This window comes from Leptonychotes weddellii, chromosome 7 (genome assembly GCF_054177405.1).
Source record: "Leptonychotes weddellii isolate Sample4059 chromosome 7, ASM5417740v2, whole genome shotgun sequence".
In the NCBI taxonomy this organism is placed as follows: Eukaryota; Metazoa; Chordata; class Mammalia; order Carnivora; family Phocidae; genus Leptonychotes; species Leptonychotes weddellii.
In genome coordinates this window covers 39,639,695-39,664,423 of record NC_138375.1, presented here as the reverse complement: position 1 = coordinate 39,664,423, position 24,729 = coordinate 39,639,695, and positions in this window count along the sequence as shown.

Below are 24,729 nucleotides of genomic sequence, written 5' to 3'. Positions count from 1 at the left end.
GAAAAAAAAAAAAAAAAATCTTAAAAAAAAAACACAAAACACATTGGATTTTAAAGTGTTAGTAAGAAAAGAGGAACGAAAAATACTGCACTAACAAATGTTTAGGTATCGATTATGTGTTGGAAATAACATTTCGGATACATAGAGTTCAATAAAAATATATTACTAAAATGAATTTCACCTGTTGAATTTCCCTGCTGGGCAGTGCTGTGTTCGACACTTCAACGGTCAGCTACGACTCCCAGGATTGCGGGGAGCAGTAAATTCAATGCTGCATGGGAAGGGCTTCGTTCGGGGGAAGTACGCAGTCCGTGTGAGCTCTATCTGACCTTCAGACGTTGGGCGGAACTCCAGATTACTCCTTTCCCTCACCTTGACAAGCAGAGCCTGTTTGTAGCACCAACATCTGGTTCCCTTTGCTGACCGTGACTTTTTCCCCAGGAGCCTTGTGGGCCTTTTATGCAAACAGGGCATTCCACGTCCCACCTCTTGTCCTTAGCACGCTGCTCCTAGATCTATGTTACAACAGGGGCCCAGGGGCCCCTCAACGCTCCACTCGATGTCATCTTATTCCTTCTTCCTCCTCCTCCCCAGCAGTGCACACTCTGCCCTACCTCAAAATCTGGCCCACACTCCAGGACTTTCTAAGTCACTTTTGGATTTTACAGATTGGTAAAATGCCCCACAATTTTTGAGGGCTCAATACAGGATTGCTTTTTTTTTTCCCCAAATAGGGTCATTAAATTTTTTTTAAAAAATTACCGTCTCCTATCACCATATTTTATAAGAGAACAGTTTTTAAAGTAGGAGCTATTTTTTTTTTGCAGGGTTTGACAAGTTAATTCTAAAATTCATACAGAAATGTAAAGGACCCAGAAAACCCAAAACAAGCTTGAAAAAGAAGAGCAAAAGTGACGGACTCATACTTCCTGATTTTAAAACTTACTATAAAGTTATAGTAATCAAGATAGTGTGGTACTGACTAAGAATAGTCATCTGGGTCAATGGAAGGAAATGGAAAGTCCAGAAATAAATCCTGACATTTATGGTCAATTGATTCTGCAGAAGGTGCCAGGACAATTTCATGTGGAAAAAATAGCCTTTTCTTTCCTTTTTTTTATTTTTTATTTTTTTTAAAGATTTTATTTATTTATTTGACAGAGAGCTAGAGAGAGAGCACAGATAGGCAGAGCGGCTGGCTGAGGGAGAGGGAGAAGCAGGCTCTCTCCTGAGTAGGGAGCCCGACGCGGGGTTTGATCCCAGGACCTTGGGATCATGACCTGAGCTGAAGGCAGATGCTTAACTGACTGAGCCACCCAGGCGCCCCAAGAGTAGCCTTTTCAACAAATAGCCGAGACAATTGGATATGCAAATATAAAAGAATGAATTTGGACTCTTTCTCATATACACAAACCTTAGCTCAATATGGACCCTCGACCTAAATTAAAGAGCTATAAGCTCTTAGAAAATATAGGGGTAAATCTTTGCAACCGTGGATTAGGTAATGGATTCCTAGATACGACCCTTAAAGCATAAGCCATAAAAGAAAAAATTGACAAATTGGACATCATGAAAGTGATGCACTTTCATGTGCATGAAAAGTGAAATGAAAGTGAAAACTTTTGTGTTGTAAATGACATGATTGAGAAGTGAAAGGACTAGCCACAGAATGGGAAAAATATTTGCAAACTGTGTATCTGATGAGGGACTTGTATCCAGAATATATAAAGAACTCTTACAACTCAACAGCATAAAGATGAACAACTTGACTAAAAAATGGGCAAGGCATTTGAACAGACATTTCTCCAAAGAAGATATACAAATGGTCAATAAGTACATGAAAAGATGCTCAGCATCTTTAGTCTCTGGGGAAATGCAAATCAAACCCACAATGAGATACTATTTCACATCTACTGGGATGGCAATGATCAAGAAGATTGCTATTAACAAGTGTTGACAAGGATGTAGAGGAACTGGACCCTTATATTCTGCTGGTGGGAATGAAAATGGCTGCTGTAAGAAATAGTTTGGCAGTTCTTCAAAATGTGAAGGGTAGAATTACCATATGACACAACGTTTCTATTCTTATGTATCTACCCAAGAGAAATGAAAACATATGTCCACACACACACAAAAAAAACACATCATAAAAAACAAACAAAAAGGGGTGCCTGGGTAGCTCAGTTGGTTAAGCATCTGACTCTTGATCTCAGCTCAGCTGTTGATCTCAGGGTTGTGAGTTCAAGTAGCCTACTTAAAAAAAAAAGAAAAAAACAAAAAACCAAAAAGCCTCATATACAAATGTTCATAGCATCACTGTTCCTAATAGTTAAAAAGTAGAAAAAGTCCAGATCTCCATCAACTGATGAATGGATAAACAAAGTAAGGTATACCCATACAATGGAGTTTTATTTAGCCATAGAAAGGAATGAAGTAGTGATACATGCTACAACATGGATGAACCTCAAAAACCTGCTCAGTGAAATAAGCCAGTAACAAAAGAACACATCCAGTATGATTCCATTTATCTACAATGTCCGGATAGGCAAATCTACAGAGACAGAATGTAGATTAGTTGTTGGGAGGGGCTGGAGATGAAGGATGGGGATCAGGGAGACTGCTGATGGGTATGAGATTTCTTTTTGGGGTGATGAACATATTCGAAAATTCGATTATGGGGATTGTTGCATAATTCTGTAAATAAACTGAAAACCACTGACTTGCACCCTTTAAACAGGTGAATTTGATGGCATATAAATTCTTTCTCAGTAGAGCTGTTAAACATAAGAGCAGGCCCGAGGATGGACAGCATATTAGGTGGGAGGGCAGTGCTCTGGTGTGCCGAGGTCTTCAGGGTGAGTCCCAGCTCTCCAGCTTTTCAGCTGTGGGACCTCGGGCAAATTAGTGACCGTGATCTCAGTTTCCTGAGTTACGTGGGGGATGCGATGAGGAATAAACAAGAACATCTGTGTCAGGTGACTCAGGTCTGGGACACAGCGAGTGCTCAAAACTCGCCAGACATATTTGTTGTTAGATAGGCCTTCATCTCTGCTTCAAGGACAGTCCTTTAAATGAAACAAAGCGAGCTTTAGGAAAATCTCACTGGCTTGTCCTTCTTTTTCTCATTTTGTAAAAACTAGTGAAGGCTTCTGTACTGGCCGGCACCCCCCAACCCTCCCCCTCCCCCCTCCCCCCTCCCCCCCTGGGGGAGCAGGGTGCTGCCCACCCACAGCATCATCCCTCCCTCTGAGCAGGAGACTTCTAGGGCTGGAAGAGCTGTAGGGATCCAAACACATTTTAGGAATGGGATCAGTCTTCACGTGACATTGAGATTCTACTAATCATAGTAATAGCTAACGATTCTTGAGCTTGTGCCACAAGCCAAGTATGATGGTAAACGTCTCACGTGTATCGTCTCCTTCAGTAACCCTCGAGGTACTCGGGGCCACAGTTTAGTCAGTAGTGGAGCCCTCCAGAGCCTGCCAGCTTAATACAAAACATCCGTACTCTTGATCAAGGGGCAGTTAAAAGGGGCCTGACTGCAGCAGGTGTTTGCATCCTCGCTCAGATCCTGGACGAGGTATCTAGCAGCCTCGGTTTCCTGTAAGATGTGCGTCCTCATGACACCGTACTGTGCAGTGTTACTGTGCTAAGCATTTGGCATGCATTAGGGCATGGAATCCACCCAACAAGGTGTGAGGGCTCAATGTTTGCTTTCATTGTCACTCCACATACCACCTCCTTATGAGGAAACCCAGAGGGAGAAACAAATTGCAGCCGGCCGTTCTGGTTGAAAAGGGGGGTGAGGGTCCCACTTCAAACTGTCTTGTCTATCTTCTGCTGCCCCTCCCTGCAAGGCAGACCCTAAGAACCCCTCTTTGGCACCCTAAGGCTCCTCGAAGCATAGTTTGAAGCCACTCTTCTTACCCCATCTTTATTCATTGTGCAGAGGAGAGCACTGAGGCCCAGAAAAGGGGGGGGAGCCACCCAAGGTACACAGTCACTCGGGCAGAGCTTAGACCCTTGGCTCCCTGATCCCAACCCGGTTGTTGCTGCCCCACCTGGGGGTCCCCAGGTCTCCCTGCTGCCTCAGAGGTTGTGCGGCCGCCAGAACTCCCAGGTCGGGCTCCCTCCCCTCCCCCAGTCTCAGGGATAATCCTTTAATGAATTAAGTGGGGCAATTATGGGAGGGGAGAAGGAGGCTTTGTTACTTTTTGGTAACCAACTGGCATCTTGCAGTCTCATTTACCGTCAGTGGAGTACTTAGACATAAACCCTCTGACTTCCCACGTCTTCACCAGCATTTCCTCCCCTCCACGTTCCCCTTCAGTTCATGTCAACACCCCCCATTGTGCCGTGGGGACAAAGTGGTGAATGAGACCCACACAGCACCCCCTTTTGTGGGGCTTTCATCTAGTACAGCAGTCGGACGCCAAACAAGCAAAAACCGGAGCAAAACCCAAACAGAGAAATACTCTCAAGATATCTTCCAGTTTTTGGTTCTCTTCAGTCAGAGTGGAGTAAGGGGTTGGATCTTGGAGGTAGCACAAGACAAGGCTTGGCTGTTGTTTCTCCTTTGGCCTGGAATAGCACCTCTCTGACCTGTGTGGCTGGCTCCTTCTCACTGTGGGTCCCCTCACGGGTCCTCTGGTCAGCGCGGCCTTCCCTGGCCGTCTTACCCGAGCAGTCCCAAGCTGCTCTAGCCCTGGTTCTGCTTTATTTTCTCCCTCCCTCCCTTCCTTCTTTCCTTCTTTCCTTCCTTCCTTCTTAAAGATTTTCTTTATTTGAGAGAGAGAGAAGCACAAGTGGGGGGCGGTGGGGAGAGGGACAGAGGAAGAAGCAGGCTTCCCACTGAGCAGGGAGCCCAATGTGGGGCTCGATCCGAGGACCCTGGGACCATGACCCAAGCCAAAGGCAAACACTTAACCGACTGAGCCACCCCAGCGCCCCTCTGCTTAATTTTCTCTAGAGCACACAGCTCACTAAAATCATCTGATTGACTGATTTGCTGATGTGTCTATTTTCTGTCTTTAGCTCCCAGTGGAAGCTCTGGCAGGTAGGACGTGTGTCTGTCTTGCTCACGACTGCATGCCCAGCACCCAAAGGAGCGCTTGGCATTTGGGAGGAACTCCATACTATTCGTTGACTGAGTGAGTGAAAGAAGGAATGAAAAAGTCAAGTGCCAAGAAGTGGAAGTTGGGGAAGGATCTTTTTCCAGTTCTGTCACTAACGTGCAGTGTGACTGTGGGCAAGCTTCTTGCCCTTCTCTGGTTAACCTCATTTTCTTCAGTTGCAAAGTTAAAGAATTAGAGTTAGCATCTCTTATGGCTGTGTGCTCACATCTCGCTCTAAGGATTTTCACACCAAAATACAACTTTGTCTTTAGACATCTGTCTCGCCCACTTAGCTCTATGTTCCTTGGGGGCAGAAACCAAGTTTTAGCCTGCAGTCTAAACCAGCACCACACCAGAGGCAACTAATAGTGTCGGGTGAGTGAGTGGGTGGATGGATGGATGGATGGATGGATGAAAGCTGCTCCGAAGGGGCGCCGGGGTAGCTCAGTCAGTTACGTATCTGGCTCTTGGTTTCAGCTCAGGTCATGATCTCAGGGTTGTGAATGGAGCACCGCGTTGGGCTCCACATGCAGCACAGAGTCTGCTTGTCCCCCTCCGTCTGGTCCTCCCCCCATGTACTCTCTCTCTCCCCCAAATAAATAAATAAAATCTTAAAAAAATAAAAAGAAAGAAAGGTGCTCTGAAGTTCCTTCCAGGGCGAGTGACTTGGGGTTCTAGAGTTCCTGTAAGCAGGGACAATTAAAAGAGGAAGTAGGTATTTTAGCTTGAACATCTTCCTCAGAGTCTTTCTGAATCCACTTCCAGGGGTTCAGGCTCTTCCTGCTCTCCCACCCCCTAAGGTAGATAACAATTTGCTCCACCAGAGTGAAGACCATGAGGGAGTGGTATGAAGGAGACCTATGACACAACCTCATTAAAGACTGTAAGACAGGGCAAATTATCACATGAGCCAAATAATAAAGTATGTAAGGGAGACCCAGCAACAGTCCTGTGGAAGGCGGGAGCCAGAGCAGGGCTTGGCTCACTTCTTCTGTAAAAAGCCACATAGTAAGTATTTTACGCTTTGTGGGCCATACTGTGTCTATGCAGCTCCTCACCTCGCCGTGGTACCAGCAGTTACAGACAATCCATAATGAACGATCGTGACTGCCTTCCGATAAAACTATGTATAGATGCAGAGGTTTCAACTACATACATTACAAAATATCACACTTGATTCGATTTCTTCCATCATTTACAAATGTAACACCGTGCATAGCTTACAGGCAGTACACGAACGGGTGGGGAGAGGACAGTGTCGGGTGGCCTTTCTGGGAGGCTTTCAGAAGGAGGGACTTGGAAGCCAGGGAAGGACTTGGATGGGGAGTAGCAGAGGTTTGAGTCAGAGGTGAGAGCAAGGACACACACTCAAACACTAGCAGGAGCCAGGGAAGACTCCGAGAGAATAAGCAAAGCAGGCTGGGTGGGACTGGGAGCCTGGGGGGGACTCACGCACTCGCGTCCCATTGAAAATGTGCAGCATCTGAGCTCTAGAGCTTTGCTGCCCACATGCCCCCTTTTGAGATCATCCAAACTTTCAAGAGAAGCCTGGGTTTTTCTGTAAAAGTTCCCAATTTTTAAAAATTGGCAATGAATTAAGGCTTTTTTGAAATTAAAAATTAAAAAAAAAAGAGCGGGTCAAATAGAACATGAGGAGGGGTGATTGTGGCTCATGGATCATTAGTTTGCAACTTGTGGCTTCCTAGGCTTATGGAAATCATGCCAATTGGAGTGGGGGCGGGGAGCTTCTTAACCAGGGAGTGTGCCTACAAGGGCTGGTGGGCACCCAGAAGGGGGTGTTGAAATACACCCAACAAACAAGACCTATATTCCAAGAGAGTCCATTTTACTGAGACGTTTCAGAAGAAATCATTGTTACAGTAAGCACAAAAGTATTTGGATAGATTGCAAAAATTATATACTTTTCCTTTTCCTTAAATTAAGAAATTTTTTCATGGGCATTACATACAGTAAAGTTCACTGATCTTTATAGTACAGCTCAGAGTATTAGTTTTGCCTGATCCTGAGCTCCACGTATTCTAGAGCAGATGCTGGCTGGGGTCTGGCTTCCTTCTCTCCACATGTTGTCTGAGAGACATCCGTGTCGTTACGTGTGGCAGGGGTTTGCTAGTGTTCTGGTCATGCAGTATTGCTCCGTTTACCTATCTTACTACCAATGGAAATTCCAGTTGTGTCCAGTGTTTGGATTTTACGAGTGACATTGCTATGACCATGTGTGGACATAGGCGCTGGCTTCCTGGGGTCTATGCCCCACGTGCACTTGCTGGTGGTACGGCTGCTGTATGTCTCAGAGAAGGTAGTACTTGCTGTGTGTGGCTTCAGACTCTATCCCCAGGCTCCCAGGGACCCAAGTCCACTCTCCAGGCACTTGCTGTGTTTCCACCTGGAGTGCTAAGCACTGAATCCCCATTTTCCAGATGGAGAAAATGAGACTCAGAAATGTTGGGCACCATGTCCCAGAGCACATAGTGTGCTCTTTGAAAGGTGCAGTTAGGTGACCACACTGGAAAATTTGAGAACACTGGGGTAGGGGTAAGGGCATGAAATGAAGGGCCAGAAGACAGAGGCCAATAGACGGTACCATTCTTAGCATCATTTTGTTGATAACCACATCGAGGCTCAGAGAGCAAGCTGATTTGTCTGAAGCCAAGTAAATATTAAGGGGAGACCCTTCATTTAAATCCAGAGTCAGTCAACTCCAGAGTCATGTTTTTAACTGCTCTGCTCTAAAGCCTGGGCATGAGCCCCTGTATTTTCACCTGCCCAGCATCTATTTCTCTCCTCTCACTAACGGCATCCCAGTGTCCTTTGGGGAGGCATCCAGTGGCTATTTGATGCAGTCTCAGTGGGCTGTCACTCTAAGTGCCCTCCACCCTGGGCCAAGGTGCAGGCCTGGGACCCGGCCCAGCACTAGGGTGAAGGGCACCAAGTGTCTAAGACACCTAGGGTGCAAAAATTTTTTTTAAAGATTTTATTTATTTATCTGACAGAGAGAGACAGAGGGAGAGAGGGAACATAAGCAGGGGGAGTGGGAGAGGGAGAAGCAGGCTTCCCGCTGAGCAGGGAGCCTGATGCGGGGCTCGATCCCAGGACCCTGGGATCATGATCTGAGCCGAAGGCAGATGCTCAACGACTGAGCCACCCAGGCACCCTTAGGGTGCAAAATTTAAGGATGCACTGACTCTCAGGGTCAGACAAGTACAGGGCCAGCCTCCCTTCATCCCAGCCCTGCAAGGGACCCAAGCTCAGTCAGGTCCACCCTCCTTAAGCAATCTGGATCTTGAGAGAAGGGGCATCTGTCCTTCTGGGGGTGACAGCCTGAGTGGATTGCCCACTCCCTCCTGGTTCTTCTCTTTTGGGGAGGTCTAACTATAACCCCTGCACTCTCATTCATTCTCTGTGTTGCTCATATCCATGCATTAAATTCCCTTTTTGCACCAGGTAGGCAGGTGGGGTTGGTTTCTGTACCTTTTTTTTTTGAGAGAAAGAAAGTGCAAGTGGGGGTGGTGGGGGTGGAGGGGCAGCAGGAGAAGGAGAGAGAGCATCTTAAGCAGCCTCCATGCCCGGCACAGATCTCACAACGCTGAGATCATGACCTGAGCGAAAATCAAGAGTCAGGTGCTTAACCACTTGAGCCACCTAGGCGCCCCTTTTCTTGCACCTTTTAAAGAGCACACTATGTGCTCTGGGACATGGTGCCCAACATTTCTGAGTCTCATTTTCTCCATCTGGAAAATGGGGATTCAGTGCTTAGCACTCCAGGTGGAAACACAGCAAGTCCCTGGGGAGGGGATGCCTCTGAGCCCTGCTTCCTAACTCTGGCCCCACACTGGCACCACCTAGGGAGTCTTCACAGTCTGATGCCCAGGCTTGCACCTCATCCTGATGCATTCAGAGTCTCTGGGGGTGGGTCCAGGCAGACCCCACCTGCACCTCCCCCTGGTGGTTATTATAATGAGCACCCAGGGCTGAGAACAACTGGCGTTGTTCTGCGAGTTTCTTCTGGGGTTTCTGCGAGTACTTCTGCAAGGCTCCATGGCTCCATGCCTGGGACTTTACTATAGGCATTAGAATGGCCTTCATCTGGGCCCAGCCAGATGGGAAGAGGAGCAAGAACCACTTATCTGCCTTAGGCCTCCCTTATCCCTGGGTTTTCAAGGATCCCACCAGCAGCCGCAAGAAAGCCAGCGGGCTTAGTTCAAAATCCTTAGGCAATCCTTAGGCAAAATCCTTAGACACTTAGCCTGTGTCTGGTAGTTGCTGAGGGGTCTGAAATCCCAGAGATTAGGGCCATCAAGAGGTCATTTGGGCCATTTCCTGGCCCTTGGGCAGGAGGCACTGGCAGGGGCCCTGGAATAGTCAGCAGGACAGCTGGGTTCAAATCTCAACCCTGCCAGACACCAACCAGTGAAACTGTGCAAGCCACAGCAGCTTGGTACCCTCAACCTGGGCACATCCAAGTACTCTGATTTAGAGGCCAGGGGAGGGCCCCCACAATCTGTGCTTGTCCGTGGGCACCCAGGTGATCCTGATGGCTGCTGGGCTCTGCATCGTGCCCCTGAGGCTGAATTATCAGGGTAATTCTGAAGAGGGAAGCAGAGCTGAGCATCATAGCGGAGGGGCTGCGTCAGGGAAGATGGCATGCTTTGGATGGCGAGACAGAAGTGTGTAAGCCAGACACCGACCTTAAGCAGTCCCAAAACACCAGGCCCTTGGTTTGCTCAACTGTTACTTGTTGGAGTAGGATCTACTGTGTGTCATATAAATTCCAGCTCCCACATCTATTCCTCAATCAGTCACTCTTTTTTTTTTTTTTAATTTTTAAAATTTGAGTATAGTTGACACACAATGTCACATTAGTTTCAGGGGTACAACATAATGATTCAACTTCTCTATACATTATACTATGCTCACTACCAATGTAACCACCATCTGCCACCATACAATGTTGTTACAATATCATTGACTATATTCCTTATGAATCTCCTACATTGTCCTATTTAGGTATAACTAGGCCTGAGAAGTCCTTTAGATTCGCTTACAAACACTATCCTCTGACAACTGCAAGCAGCTTTATGCAGAGCTGTCATCTAGTATTTCAGGCAATTTTCATCATTTCCTGGGATGGGGGCAGACTGGACTGATCATCTCTGCTTGTAGCACAAAACCCTCATTGGTTACATGGCCAGTAAGAGTCAATAAGCAGAGGGGCTCAAATCTAAACTTAGATACCTGATCCAAAATTCAATAATCCTGGACCAAGATTATCTATCTCTCTGCTTGCCCATCCATTCACCCATCCATCCACCCACTCATCCATCCATCCACCCGTCTATCCACCCATCCATCCGTGTGTCCATCTATCCATGCATTGCTAACTTACTTTCATCTGCTTATTTCTGTCCTCTATTTAATGCCCTCATCTATTTTTATGTATCCATTTATCATGAGTTTGTCTCTATAATAATCTATCTATTCAATTTAGCAAACATTATTCAGAGCCCGTCATGTGTCATACAGTCTCCCTACTTATATCTCCTGCTTTCACTGTCTATATACCTCATCTTCCCCCTGAATGCTTTCTTCTCCAACCTTTCTGCAGGACCCATAATCTGTGTGACCACAATCTCCATTTGCCTCTCTCCTGACTTCCACTCTTCCCCAATGGCATGTGAGTAGACCCCTGGTCCTTTCTTGACTGCTTTGACCTGGTTCTTCCATTCCTGCCCCATGCTAGACTCCAGGGAAATACTGATTGACTGGATAACTGGACCCTCAACTAGGCTGTTTGCATCATTTCTTTTATAGGGTTCTGTCCTCCTCAGTTCCCAGTCTAGGGCCATGGACATGGAAAATGTTTTATTCATAATGGTTGCTTTGAATTCACTGTCCTTGGGAGTTGGAAAGGACTTTTCAACTTTTATTCATTCAACAAAACTTGCATAGATTCGCTTGCTAGATGTACTTGCAGGCACAGAGATTACGGACTACAGCCTTATTTTACAGTTGGGGAGAGGGAAGCTCTGTGAAGGACAGGGGCTTGCTCAAGGTTCCACAGCTATGGCAGAGCCTTGAGGACAGTGAAGAGATTGTTACTACTCTAGACCCAGACAGCTCCTGAGTTCCCCATAGAGACAGATGGTGTGTGCTTGAAAGTCCCTAGAGGGGAGGTGTTGGGAAACCGCGAACTACCTTACCAAGTCAAACCAGTCAGGCCTCATCAAAAGCCGTGCAGAGCCGCCTTCTGGGTGGCAGGGAGAGCCTGACTCAGTCCTCGCCTGCACAGATGACATCAGGGTGACCAGGGGCTGTCAAGGGAAGGAGGGTGTGGCACTGAGGGAAGGAAGTGGAAGAGAAGGGAAGGGAAATAGGAGGAAGGGAAGGGAAGTAGGGGGCCCCATCTGAGTGGTGGAGTCTAGTTCCAAGGACACTCCAATTAGGCCAGACTTTCCGTCATTCTTGGGAAATATCCTGCTAACTCTGCCCCTTCTCTATGTTACAATCAGACTCACAGGATGTGATGTCAGTGTTTATCTAGCTCAGAGGTTCTCAAACTTGAATGAGCCCCAGAATGACCTGGAGAGCTCCAAGTGTGGGTGGATCTCTGTGTAGTCCGTGAAAAGACCCCAAGACAAACCGTTGAGTGAATATGTTGCAGGATGACACACAAGGTACTATGTTAACAACCACCCTCCTTCCCCAAACAAACAAAACCCTCCAAATGCTATATATTTCATTCTGGTATATTTATGTATGAATATAAATATCTACAAAGGTTACACACCTAAATGATTATATTGGTTGCCTTTGGAGAAGGTATTTGTGGTGGTGGCAAAGAGAACTTTAACCTTCAGTGTACTGTTTTATTATTTCACGAGGAAAATGTATCATGTTTTATTTGTGTAAATGCAAAATTTAAATAAGATTTCTCCAAAATTTTTTGCCCATTTTATCTGGTTGGAAGTGTGAAAATCTGCATTTTAACCAAGTTTCTGGGGGCTTCTGTGCAGCTGATCCATGAAGTGCACTTTGAGAAAAGCTAGTCTAGCCCACCATTGTACAGATGAGTATCTTGGGAAGCAGAGAGGGTAAGGAACTTGCCTAAAACCACACAGCATGGCAGTGACTGCGTTGGGACCTGAGCCCAGGATGCTTACTCCAAGGTGGTGCTCTCTGTCTTACACATGGTGACTCAAGAAGGAAAGCCACCAGGAGAGTGAACATGAAGGCAGTAGACAAATTTCCAGAGCAAAGTGGGAGGGGCTGGGGCTCCGTGCACCCCTGAGTCAGACCAGTTGGCAGCCTCTGGGGTGTGGGTAGGGGACACAAGGACAGTGGTGGAGTGAGAATGGCAAATATTGCCCACCTTGCTAACTTTTCTTTGAGGTGCCCTGTTCCAGCCCTTCACCCTTCTGCATTCCCCGGCCCTTGTGCAGTTTTCGTCTGAGCGCTTCCTGTTTCCAGAAGGAACAGTGGCTCTTGGGAGGACAGCCTTGGAGCCGGTGACTGTAGGCAACCCCTTCTGTCTCCTGACCTCAGCTGCGCCATCGATCACCCGTACAGGGGACTGAATCAGTGGCCCTTAAACCTGGCTGTGCACCCTCTTGGAGGCTCATTTAAGAAGCAGAATCCGGGGCCCCTCTGTAATGGGGGGTGGGGCCTGGAATGAGCCTTTTTAACATCCCCCCTCCCCCCTCCCACCAGATGATTCCTACAAGTCTGAAGTTAGAAAACTACTGGGCTACTAGTCTGTCTTCCCTGAGCAGCCTTCCCTGGACAGCCAGTCCTGAGGCCTGGTCTGTGAGGAGGGCCTGGGCTGCTGAAGAAGCCAGAGTGGCCAGCGATCCCTGCTCCCAGGAGACCGGAGCCCCTCTCCCTGCCGCCTTGGTTCCGGGGTTCCGGCCTGAGGGCCGGCCTCTTCCTAACCTGGGCAGAATGTCTGGAATGTGGCTGCCGAGGGAGACAGGGCTGCCTGGGCTGCCAGAGCTGCCTCTGGAATTCAGGCAGCAGAGAGTAGACTCCTGCCCCTGAGGGCCTCTGCCCTGACGGCCTTCAAGTGACCCAGCAGGACCCAGGCACCAAGGGCTTGGAGGAAGGGAGGCCGTGAGGCCCTGAACAGGTCAGCAAAGTTGACACTAGGCCTCAGTTTCTTCATCTGTAAAATCACATCCTCCTTCTCGACACTCATGGCCCTGCAGCATCCCCAAAGCAATTTCACATCTATCCATCCTCCGCATCTCACACATTTCCTTAGCACCATGTGAAGAGCTATGGGAAATTCACAGATGAATTAGACACCAGACTGATCCAGAAAACGACCACTTTTTGCCTCAGGCATCCTGCTTAGTGTTTTATTGATTCATCCCTTATTTAATCCCGACAATTCCTGCAAGATAAGAACCGCTACTACCTCCGTATGGCAGATGAGGACATTGCTACCCAGAGAGGCTAAGTAACTTGTCCTAGGCCACACAGCTGCACATACAGATGGCAGCGCTGGGGTTGAATCCATCTATCTAATTTCAAGTCCAAACCTCACCCTGTGCTCCCTTCCCCCTGACAAATACGGCAAGGGGGATGAGGACCACACAGTGATCTCCCACCCTGACCTCACTGTGAGACCGGAACAGGGCAGTCTGCTCCACAAGGGCCCGGGAACCCTCGCAGTTGGTGGGAGGCGCAGCGGGGGAGATTAAGAGATGCCCGTGAGCAGGCAGCCTTGTGATGGACCAGGTGGGTGCACAACCAGGTAGACGCAGGAGGGATGGCAGTCTGCACAGAGGCCCAGCATGAGCAAAGGGACGGGGTTCGGTCAAGGCTGGGGAGCAGCAGGCTGGCCCATGGGCCCAACTGGCTGCATCACCTGCCGGACCCAGTGCAAAGTGGCAATGATGGGAACCTGATGCCAAATTAATTGAGGTTCCGAGACAGATACAGCGGAGCATTGAATCAAGTGTGAGGCCTTTCTAAATGCGGGTGGCAAGTCCTTGGATCCAAATCTTGTGATTTGGTTGGAGCATCACATAAAGGGGGAGGCTAGAAGCATGTGTTTCTTGTTTTTTTGTTTTTCTTTTTAAATAAATGAAGTTGTTTTACTTGAAGAACCTTTAACAGAAAAGTATAATAAGTCATTCCATAAATGTTGACACAGAGATCTTAAAATATGTCTTGGGAAGAGTCCTCAGTTATGTCCCTTTTGCCTTCCAGAATTAAATAAAGCCATCACCCAACAATTATTTCCTAGAAACAGTTTAAAAATTAAAACAAATAAGAAGAAAAAAAACCCAGCTGCTATCACCACCATCCCCATCAGCAGCAGCAAAAAGATCCATCAACAGACTCAGGCCTGAAGTGGGGACACATCCCACTTTCATGGTAGATGGAGTGGCCTCAATATTTGCTTTCACACTTGATTAAATATGCCCATGATAGAAGCATGGGTTTTAGAAGTAGATAAACTGAGTTCAAATCCTCAATCTCCCGTTTAAGGGTATGACGACCTTGGACAAGTCACTTTAAACTCTCTGAATCTCAGTTCCTTCCTCTGCAAAATGAGAATGAAAATAATAGTATCTCATCAGGAAGATTTATTTGAGGATCATAGGAGATGATGCTTAGCCTAGCACTTAATAAATTATAACAAATGTGAGTTACTATTACCACAATCATTATTATTGCTGTTGTTACTACACAAGAGGGAGAAAGGGGAGATGAGGCTGGAAATACAGTACATGGTTGTGGAGAAGGGGACATGGGAGGGGTACTGCTTCCCTGGCCAGAACCACATCTGAGCCCCAAGTCTGGGGGCAGGTAAAGGTGGGGATAACAGCCGAGGCTCTGTTTCCAGACCTCAGAGTGACTCCCCCCATCCCAGCTTCCTAATGGGGTGACCTAACCAAGGCCACTGAACCAGCCAGCCTGGCTCCAGTAGCTCTCAGCACCAGAGCCCCACCTGCCAGCGCCAGCCTGGGGCAGGTTGACTGAGGGCCGGATTGGCAGCAGATGAGCTCATGCTCACGGGCTCGGCCAACAAGGCCGGACGCTTCTCCTGGCAGGAGCCTGTCAGAACTGCCAGCTGGGGGTCAGGATGAGCTGGAGGGCCCGGTGGTGCCCAGGTGCCCATGGCCAGCAGGTCTGCTGAGTGTTTGATTACATTCCCGAGCACCCCAGGCAATGCCAGGGCTGGCTGTTCCAACTCCTGCTGGGTCCCGTCTGTCCGCTGCAGAGCTGACATCCCAAGCTCGGCCCCCACGGCCCACCTGCCTTCCACCTTCTGCTTCCCCCTCTCGGCTGCAGGCTGCAGCCCTCACAGAGCCAGGTGGCCTCGGCCCCCGATGACTTCATCCTCCTTAAAGGCATCATGACCCTTTGACAGCCAGGCCTCTAGAGCCTTTCCTGTCCACAGGTCCACAGCCCAGACTCCAGGGTCTCCGCTCTGTACCTATCTCCCAGCCTCACTCCCATCCTGCTGTGTGACCCTCTCCAGGGAGAAGGCAGTGTGATGGAAGGGACCCCAGCCCTGGAAATGACAGGTGCATTTCAAGTTCATTGACATGCTGTCTCAAAGTAGCCAGTCCCTCAGCCAGCTGTCCCCAGTGAGCTGAATCTTCTCTCAAGGCTGGTCTTCCCAGGTGGACCCCACTCACTGGGCACCTACTCTGGGTATACAACACATACGCATAATGCAGGAACGCAGCAGTTCCCTCCAGCAGTCCCAGGGTGTTTCCTTGGGACTGTCCTGGTCATAGCACTGAAAGTTCCGATCCCTGGGAACCCCTCAGCCCTGGGCCAGCCTGGATGCTGGTCAGCTGACCCTGCACACACATCTGTGATATGCTGTCTGTCTCTGATGATGTGTGTCGATTTTCAATGAAGAAACCTGAGACTTTAGCCTGCCCCAAAAGGAATCAAAAGGGTGCGGTCTGTTGAAAATGAAAATAATACGACCTGTGCTTTCAGACTTTATGGGCACCCTGAAGTTGGCCACCTAGTCAGAGTTTTCATCACTGCTCAGGTCCCCCCTTTATACTCTGTCCCACGGCAAATGTGGATAGATTGTTCTGGAAAGGAAAACCTAGGAGGGAGGAGAAAGAGCTCATCCAGTCCACAGGGGTAATACGGCTTTCCTCAGGCACGTGGCGGGGGTGGACAGAGACTATTCGCTAGGTCTCTCTTTAGAAGCCGACAACATCCTTGTAAAGAATATTAGAATTTAGAACATCAGAGCTAGGAGTTAAAGATCTGAGTTCAAACACCTGCTTTGTTGAGATAGGGAAATTTAGGTGCCTACAGATGATTCAGATCACATGTAATTCCTTTTAATACAATGTGCCTGGTGCTGTGTGGGAAACACTGGTGCTCCAGGCCCACCCAGGTGATGCCGGTGATGCCAACGTGCTGTCTTGGTGGAGAAGCACTGAGTTAGACAGAGGTCCATCCCTGAGGAGCTTACAGTGGAGCAGGCCAGGCTGAAGAGAGGCACATAGGAAGTAGAACCCAAAGCAGAGGGTCACACAGGAGGTTCTGTCAGAGGGCTGCAGGGGGACGGACAGACCCAGGAGAGTACAGCCCAGTGGTTCAGGAGTTCAGACAGAAGGGAGCTTGAAACTTAGCTTAGTCTAGACCTGTGACCTTGGGCAAGTAATTAAAGCTTTTCTGAGCTTCAGTTTCTTTATCTGAAAAATAGAGCATGATAACAGTGCCTAATCCACTATGGTGGCGTTCAGAGAAATGAGATAATCCCGGCAGAGTGCTGAGTTGAGTGCCTGACATAAAGATTAGCTATTATTGTTATTATTACTTCTCACTCAGGTCAGGGGCATGGTTGGGGGAGCTCACGGAGGGGAGGTGGCCTATGGGCTGTACTAAGATGGATAGGGACAATCTTAGATGTCCAGAAAGCTGTCTTCGAGAAGTCTCCAGGTATGCTTGGGGGACCCTGAGGAGTCCAATTTCCCTGGTGCACAGGACACTAGAGGCCAGCAGATGCCCCGGTCAGATCCTGGGGCCAGAAGGAAGAAGGACCAGGGCCTGGGTCAGGAGTGACGGGGAAGTGGAGAGGGGATGAATGTCAGTGGCATTACAGGGTTCTGCAATCCATACCAATATTCATCCCTCCCTTCCCTCCCTAGGCTGCAGGCTGCTCTGCACTGGACAGGCTGAAGGCCAGCTTTGGCCTAGATAGGGACCTGAGGGAAGAGAGCTGCCTGCTATTCCGCACATGACTAGTCAAAGGGCTCATGGGGCCACTCAGCCACCTTCCCTCGGGTTAATGCCTAATCGGCCGAGACTCAGAGACTTGGGTGGCAATCAGTCAGGTGGATAATTGCTCAGGTTAGTCTTCCCACTGGAGCTCCCCTCATGCTGCCTATCCCCAGGCCTCTCATCCAGGGCTGAGGTAGCTTGCAGGAGAGAGGCCTGGGGGATTCTCCTCTGGACGTCTTGGGCAACATACCATGGCAGCCTGCTTGGCACCGTAGTCCTCCCCAGTGCTAGTGACAGATCCCCAAGCGTGCAGCCCACAGTGGCTTCATGAACGAATAGCTCCTGAGAGCTGGGAAAGAGCCAAGAGCCTCATTACTCCTTCATAAGCACCGAGACCAGAACCTTAATGCTTCCAGTTATCCTTAGGGTCCAGCCTAAACTTCTAGAAAACCACATCCTAGCCATAAAAACAGACCTCAGTTGTGGTCACATGGCAGAGAAAACAGATCTGTTCTGAGCAGCCCCAGGAATTGTCAGCCCATTTAAAAATCGAGGAAACAGAGACTTAGCAAATTTAAATCATCTGCCTTGGATCACATAGCTTATAATAATGGTAATAATAAAGATATGTAGAATTCTTTTTTTTTAAAGATTTTATTTATTTATTTGACAGAGTAAGAGACAGCGAGAGAGGGAACACAAGCAGGGGGAGTGGGAGAGGGAGAAGCAGGCTTCTCACCAAGCAGGGAGCCCGATGCGGGGCTCAATCCCAGGACCCTGGGATCATGACCTGAGCCGAAGGCAGACGCTTAACTACTGAGCCACCCAGGCGCCCCAAGATATGTAGAATTCTTGTTTATTATGCAGGTTCAAGGGTTGGGGCTCAGCTGAACATCAGATAAAGATGCCAGGAGTCAGAACTGACTGCTGGGAGAGGTAATGAGCTCCCTATAATTAGAGGTATGCAAGCAAAGTCTCACTTATTCACCAGGGAAGCTGCAGAGGGGCTGCAAGTCCTGGGGAGCGGGGAAGGGACTGGATAGATGGTTGTAGAGTCATTTTCAGCTCGGGGTGGGGGGTGGCCAGGAAATGTTTCATTTACCTCTATGTCCCCAGCACCAGCTACAGTCCCTGGAAGAGGGTAGGTATAGAGTCTCACAGAAAACAAGCAAATGAATGCATTCTATAACTAAGAAGCACAGCAGCAAGAGAGGGAGGAGGGCTAATTCCTGTCTGACTTTTCTTCCCTTCCCTTAAAACACTGGTTCTCAACCCAGGGAGCACATTAGAGTCATCTGGGGAACCAGAGCAGAGAGGCACCCCATAAATCGTACCAAAACTAAGATGTCTTGCTTCCCAGTGAGATGTAGGCTCTGTGCTTGGCACTTTACACACATTATCTATCCCATGAATCTGCACAACCTTATGAAGCCGGGATTCTTGGTACCCCCATTTCACAGGTGGGGCAGCCAGAGCTTGGAGAGGTTAAGCCGCTTATGGAGAAAGTCACAGCTAGTAACAGTAAGAAGAATAATCACCTCTTACAGGAGACTTTCTCTGCTAAGTGATTTCCATTTAACCTTTATCTCATTGACTCCTCATGAGGTAAGAGTTATTATTATCCCCATCTTTTCAAAAAAGGAAACTGAGGCTCCGACTCAGTATTTCCCCCAAGGTTACTGAGCTTGTAGGTGGCAGCACCAGGGTTTTGAACTGGGCCTGGGGCGGGGGTGGGGGGGGTGGGGGTGGTCTCAGACCTGTAGTGTCAGGGAGGAATGTGGAGGGAACACTGGCTGAGAGTTTAGCAACCCGGGTCCTTCCCCAGTCCCCTCATGGTCTCTGTTGGTCCCCCCGTGAGTACTACCTGCCTAGGACCTCAGTTTATCCCTCTGTCAAACCCAGGAGGGAGGTGGAGATGGGCCTGATTTCTCAGCAACTTTCCAGCCGTCATTTTCCATGACTCGATTCCCCACTGTGAGTTCTGGGCCACAAACCAGTTGGCTTCCTCCCTCCCTCTCCGTGAGACAGAGAGCTGGCAGGAGGGGATGATCCGCCTCAATTCGCCCACCTCCTTTTTCCTCCTCCCCCTCCTGGGCTGGGACACACCTACTCCAACTTTCTCAGCAGCCTCTCCGGAGTGCGAGTGCTTCGGGCTTTCCTGCTCTGAGTCTCTGCACCTCCCTCGGGAGCCTGTCAGCCTGGTTCGTGTGGAAAGGGCTCCAGCCCAGCAGCCCACCCTGGGGCACCCTCCCCTACCTGAAGGGCATAGGTAAGGACTGCTGGAGGATGGGAGGTTGGGGGAGGGGGTTGCAAAGTGAATCCATTCTTGTGCCTTGTTCCAGAGCAGGTGGGGGCATTCCAAGGCTCTTGGACGGTGGGGACAGGGACGGGACCAGGATTTGAAAGGGCAGGCATGGTGGGGGTAGGGCAGGGACACCTGGGCCCCAGGTGCCTAAGTACACTGAATGAAGCCAGAGATGTAGCCAGCCCAAGCCTGCGGGCTGGGGATTGGGGCCCAGGAATGGACAAGGCCAGGATTTTGATCTCATGAAGGAGCAAGGTCATATTTGCACGTGTGAAAAGTTGGAGTCGTGTCCTTGGAAGATTGAAAGTCTCCGCATAGGCTTTCTGAAGATGAGCCTTCCGGGGGATGTGGTGACATTTTCCTGCATGGTTTTAGAGGGGAAGTGCTGGGGCCAGGGAACCAAGAAGTGCTGGCTTCTTGTGTGTGTCCAGGGGGGCAAAGGAGTCCTATTACAGAAAAGCCACCTGGTGTGGAGGAGGGAAGGAGGGCTTGCGGGACAGTCAGATAACCTGGCCAGCCCTGGCTCTTGTGTGGCTCTTGAGGCACCCTGATTAGAACCTCAGCTTTCCTGGCTATAAAATGAGGGTGCTCACCATCTCTGAGGGTTGTAAAAGGCTGTGAGTCTGAGAGACAGCAGAGGCAGCCCTGGCGTGGGGTGAGTGGGAGCAGTTCTGTTCCCCTGTCTTGGGGGAAGCAGGAATCCGATGCATATCTTTGGAGGCAGGTGAGCTGAAGTGGAACGCTGAGCAGAGCCATCAGGCCAGAGTTCAGCCCTCCACTGCAGAGAGGGTGTGCTATATGCCCCAACTGTGGGGAGCAGCAGAGCATGCTGGGGTTTGCTGAGGGCTCAGAAGGGCTGCCTCTGTTCCCTGCCACACTCTGGCGCTGGCGGCCTTGGTTCAGGAGAGAGAGGTAGAGAAGCAGGCTCGGGGCTCCTTTTACAGAGGGGGAGTTGAACCTGGGCAGATTAACAGAGCCCTCCATGCAGAACACTCCTAATAGTTACTGTTACTGTTGATACTGGCTGAATGCTTCCTGTGTTTAGGGGCTGGGCTGAGTATGCATGGTCATTTGAAAATTGTGAGTTTTTGAAGGAGGATGGAAAGAGAATTTCATTATTCATGTCTCTGAAACTCACAGGCTGTGTGGTGTAAGATGGTTCCATACCTCTTTGGGCCTATTTCCCTACATATAAAATAAAGGTGGCTAGATTAATGTTATGATCCATTCTTAACTGATTCACCCAAGTAAGCCTGTTGGGTAAGCAAAGTAGGAATAGCTGTCTATTTTGCAGGTGAGGAACCTGGGGGCAAGCTCAGGTTTCCCCCCTTGTTCTCCAGGGACCACAGGTTACACTGTGGCAGGGAGGTGCTGAGTCCATGACATTGGCTAGCCTGACAGAATGCAGCAGTGACACACCCCCCTCTCCCATGAGCTGCCCAGGCCTCAAGCTTATCATCTGTAAAATGGAAGAGGAGCTAGAGGGAGTCAAGGTCTCCCTGGAACCCCGCCCCCCCCGTGATTCCATGACTCTTAGTGCTCTCTTTAAGGGCTCAGGCGACAGACCCAGAAGGGCACGGACCTTCTCCAGCCCCTCTGTGTCAGCTGTGGTTGTGCTTTCTACAGGGAGGGACGGCCAGGCTTGCTCTACACCAGTCTTCTGTGAGTTGGGCCACCATGCTCCACTCCCTGCACATTCTTCCCTGGGTTCAAATGAACTCACCTCAGGCTAGAAGTTCTCCTTCCAGCTGCCCCATGACAGGCCATGGTGCTGGCACTCCTGCTGGCCAGGTGGGGCCAGGTAGGAGAGAATGTGGGGTAAGGGCCATGTCTTAAAGAAAACCAGGCAATGATGTCGGTACAATCAAGGACCTTCTATGCCCCCTGGATGGGCCCTGCCTTTTGGGCTCCTTTGGAAATGGACAGGGCAGAGCCTCTAGAAGTTTCCCATGCTTCCTGGGTCGCCAGCACAAGCTGAGTTGGCTCAGAATCTGAATGCTACTATTTCTATGGCTAATGGTCTTAATGCTTACATTTATAATGGGGGTTTCTAGACAGGCTTACAAAGACACATGTGGATCCAAATCCTGGATATTATTAGTTGTGTGACCTGGGCCTCAACTTCTCTAAACCTCAGTCTCCTAATATGAGAAAGAGGGCTAATGATAGTCCATTTCTCAGAGATGGATGTGACACTTAAATGAGGTCATACATGTAGCACACAGGGTCGTATTCATTACGCTCACGGTCATCAATTAACCAGCTCACTCTGCTTCCCCTGGGTGGAGACCAGCTCACAGTGCCCTGAAGTCTTCCTTCGTAAAACAAATCAGAGTTGCAGTTATTATTTGAGGGTTTTTTTTCGGGTACTGTCTCTCCTACTAAGTGTTGCTCACTGCTCTGGCCCCCGTGTCCAGCACAGTGCCTGGCCCATCAAAGATGCTCATTGCATAGCTGCTGAGAGAACAAATGAATCTTCATTTCTAATTCATAGATGAGAACTGTCACTTAGAGGAACTAAGCATTAGCCTGACCCAACCACAGATCAATAAGAGTGGGGGGCGGGGGTGCAGAAGGATCCTTAGAGATAATCGAATCAGACAGATGGAGACACAGCAGCCTGGCCAGAGAACGCTGAGCATTTGGCTGAGGTCACACAGCAAGTGAGCGGGGAAGGCAGGACTACTTCCCACACCTTTTCACTCACCTCAGCCCCTCTCTCAGAGTCTGGCTCAGGAAAGGGTATTGCTTCCTAGTGGGGTCAACCATCTAGGAGGCCAGCGAATCGTCTTCACATCCTCAGAATGCAATTTGGGATCCACAACCAGGCCAATGGCTAGACTCTGCATTGTCCTTCAGGGGACAGGGGACATAAACCTCATCGATCCGACCCCGCCCCTGACACCCACCAGCACGCCGCGTCATCACTCCCGCCAGCGAGTCGGCAGGTATCAGTAACTGTACACCTAGAGGAGCCTCAGGAGTTCCCTGGAGTCTCCAAGAATCGTTGGTCCCATTTTACGGATGGAACCATAGATTTTGAATTTCTTGCCTCAAGCCACCAGTTTGTAATGGCGTCCTGGGTCGTTTGCAGCCAACAGGGAGCCATGCTGAGCATGGGATTTAAACATGGAAAGGGCAGCTCTCATTTACCGGCCCTTCTGTGTGCCTGTCGCCAGGTTAGACTGTTTCACGAGGACCTTCTGCTCTGCACACCTGCCCTGCACGTCAGCAGGCATTGCCCGGGAGCGCTTCCTCTGCCGTCCGTGCTGTTCTCCGTATGGAGACAGGAGACCCCCAGAAAGGCTCAGCCACTTCCCCTCTGTCCCACAGCTTCTGTCCTCCGGGCACTTACTCACTACACCTAATGAGCGCCAACAGTGTGTCAGGCCCCCAGAGATTCACGGCTGGGGGAGACAGGCCTATAAATGGACGGTTTAGTACCTTGAGGGAGGTGGTAATATAGAGACAAACTCGGACTGGCCTGGGGGCCCACACGAGCGACAGCCAGCCCAGTTATAGGTCAGTGAAGGAAGGCTTCTTGGAGGTGCTGGCACTAAACATCAGTTTTGAAGTCTGAATAACGACAAGTAGGAAAGGCGATTCAGAAAGAGAAAGTAGCATGTGTGAAGGCGCGGCAGGTGTGTGCGGGAGACTATCAGCTGGGTGCAGAACGGTTGGAGGCGTGCACTGAGAGGTAGGCTGGGGCCAGGTCATTGCAGGCCTTATGTGACAGGCCAAGGAGTATGAAAGAGGTGATGCCTCAAACATTTTCCAGTTCAGAGCCCGTGGAAGAGAGAAATCCCTCCCCTTCTCTCAGTCCTGAGTCTTCTCCTGTTCCTGAGACTGGAGTGGCCCCTGTGAGGCACCTGTCCATCCCCGTGCTGGGGGCAGGGAGCCCGCAGTGGAGAATTCTCCATTTTCCAGTTCCCATTCGGCTCCAATGCCCACAGCAGCTGGCCTGGATGGGTGCAAGGGGGGCAGGACCGTACATGGGCCAGCTGCGGGGTAACGTTAGTGTGCGCGTGCTCACGCGTCCCAGGTCAGGGCTGCTCTCTGTACCTGCAGCATCCCCTTCCCTCTGGATCCTCCCAGCAAATGCATGACTGCGTGGCCCCAAACTGCAGTATTTTAGATGCCTAGGAGTTTAGCCTTGGGAAGGGGCAGAGCTGGATACCAGTACTGCGCCAGGGTTGGGCACATGAGCTCTGGAGCCAGGGTGCTCGGCCTCCGGTCCTGCCTGCACTGCTGTCTATGTGTGACCTTGGACACATCACTTCCCCTCTCTGAGGGTGCAGGGTATACAGTGCTATCTGCCTCAGAGAAGTTGTTAGCATAGGGCCCAGCACACGTTCAAAGCTCATTAGACATTAGCTACTATGACAGATTGGGGGGCTCCTGAAGTCTTGGGAATTGACTCAAGAGAATCATAGCATCTTGGAAAATTCAAATCCTAGAATCTCAAACTCTTGGAAGCACATGATTAGAAGAACCCTATTGGATCCCTTATATAAGTCTCTACTCTAAAGATTCCTTATACAATGTCTCTGACTGTGCTCTTTTTTCTTCTTGTAAACATTCAAGAACAACGTGCATCAGTTGTAAGTTACAACTTGATGAATTTTACCAAGTGAACACAATAGTGGCTAACCAACAACCAGGGCAAAAGCAGACCCCCCCAGCTCCCGAAGAGCCCTCCTGATGCCTCTCCCCAGTCACTCCCCCGCCCCCTCACACACACAGACATAGTGATTACCCAGCCAGCTGGGCTGTTGTCAAATACCTTCTTGTGGGGTTGTGTACCATCGGTAGGAGAACTCTAATTATTAGAGAGGCTCAGTGAGGTAATTTGGAAGTTGTAAATGAAACTTTACCTTTAAGTTGTTTTATTTTTACTGTCCTATTTCAGTGGCAGCCTAGTTTAGGGCTGAGCTACCCAAATGCCTAGGGCTGTTTTTACTTTTTTTTTTAAAAAAGACTAATTTTATTTATTTTTTAAAAGATTTTAATTAATTTATTTGTCAGGGACAGAGAGAGAGAGAGAGAGCACAAGCAGGGGGAGCAGCAGGCAGAGGGAGAAGCAGA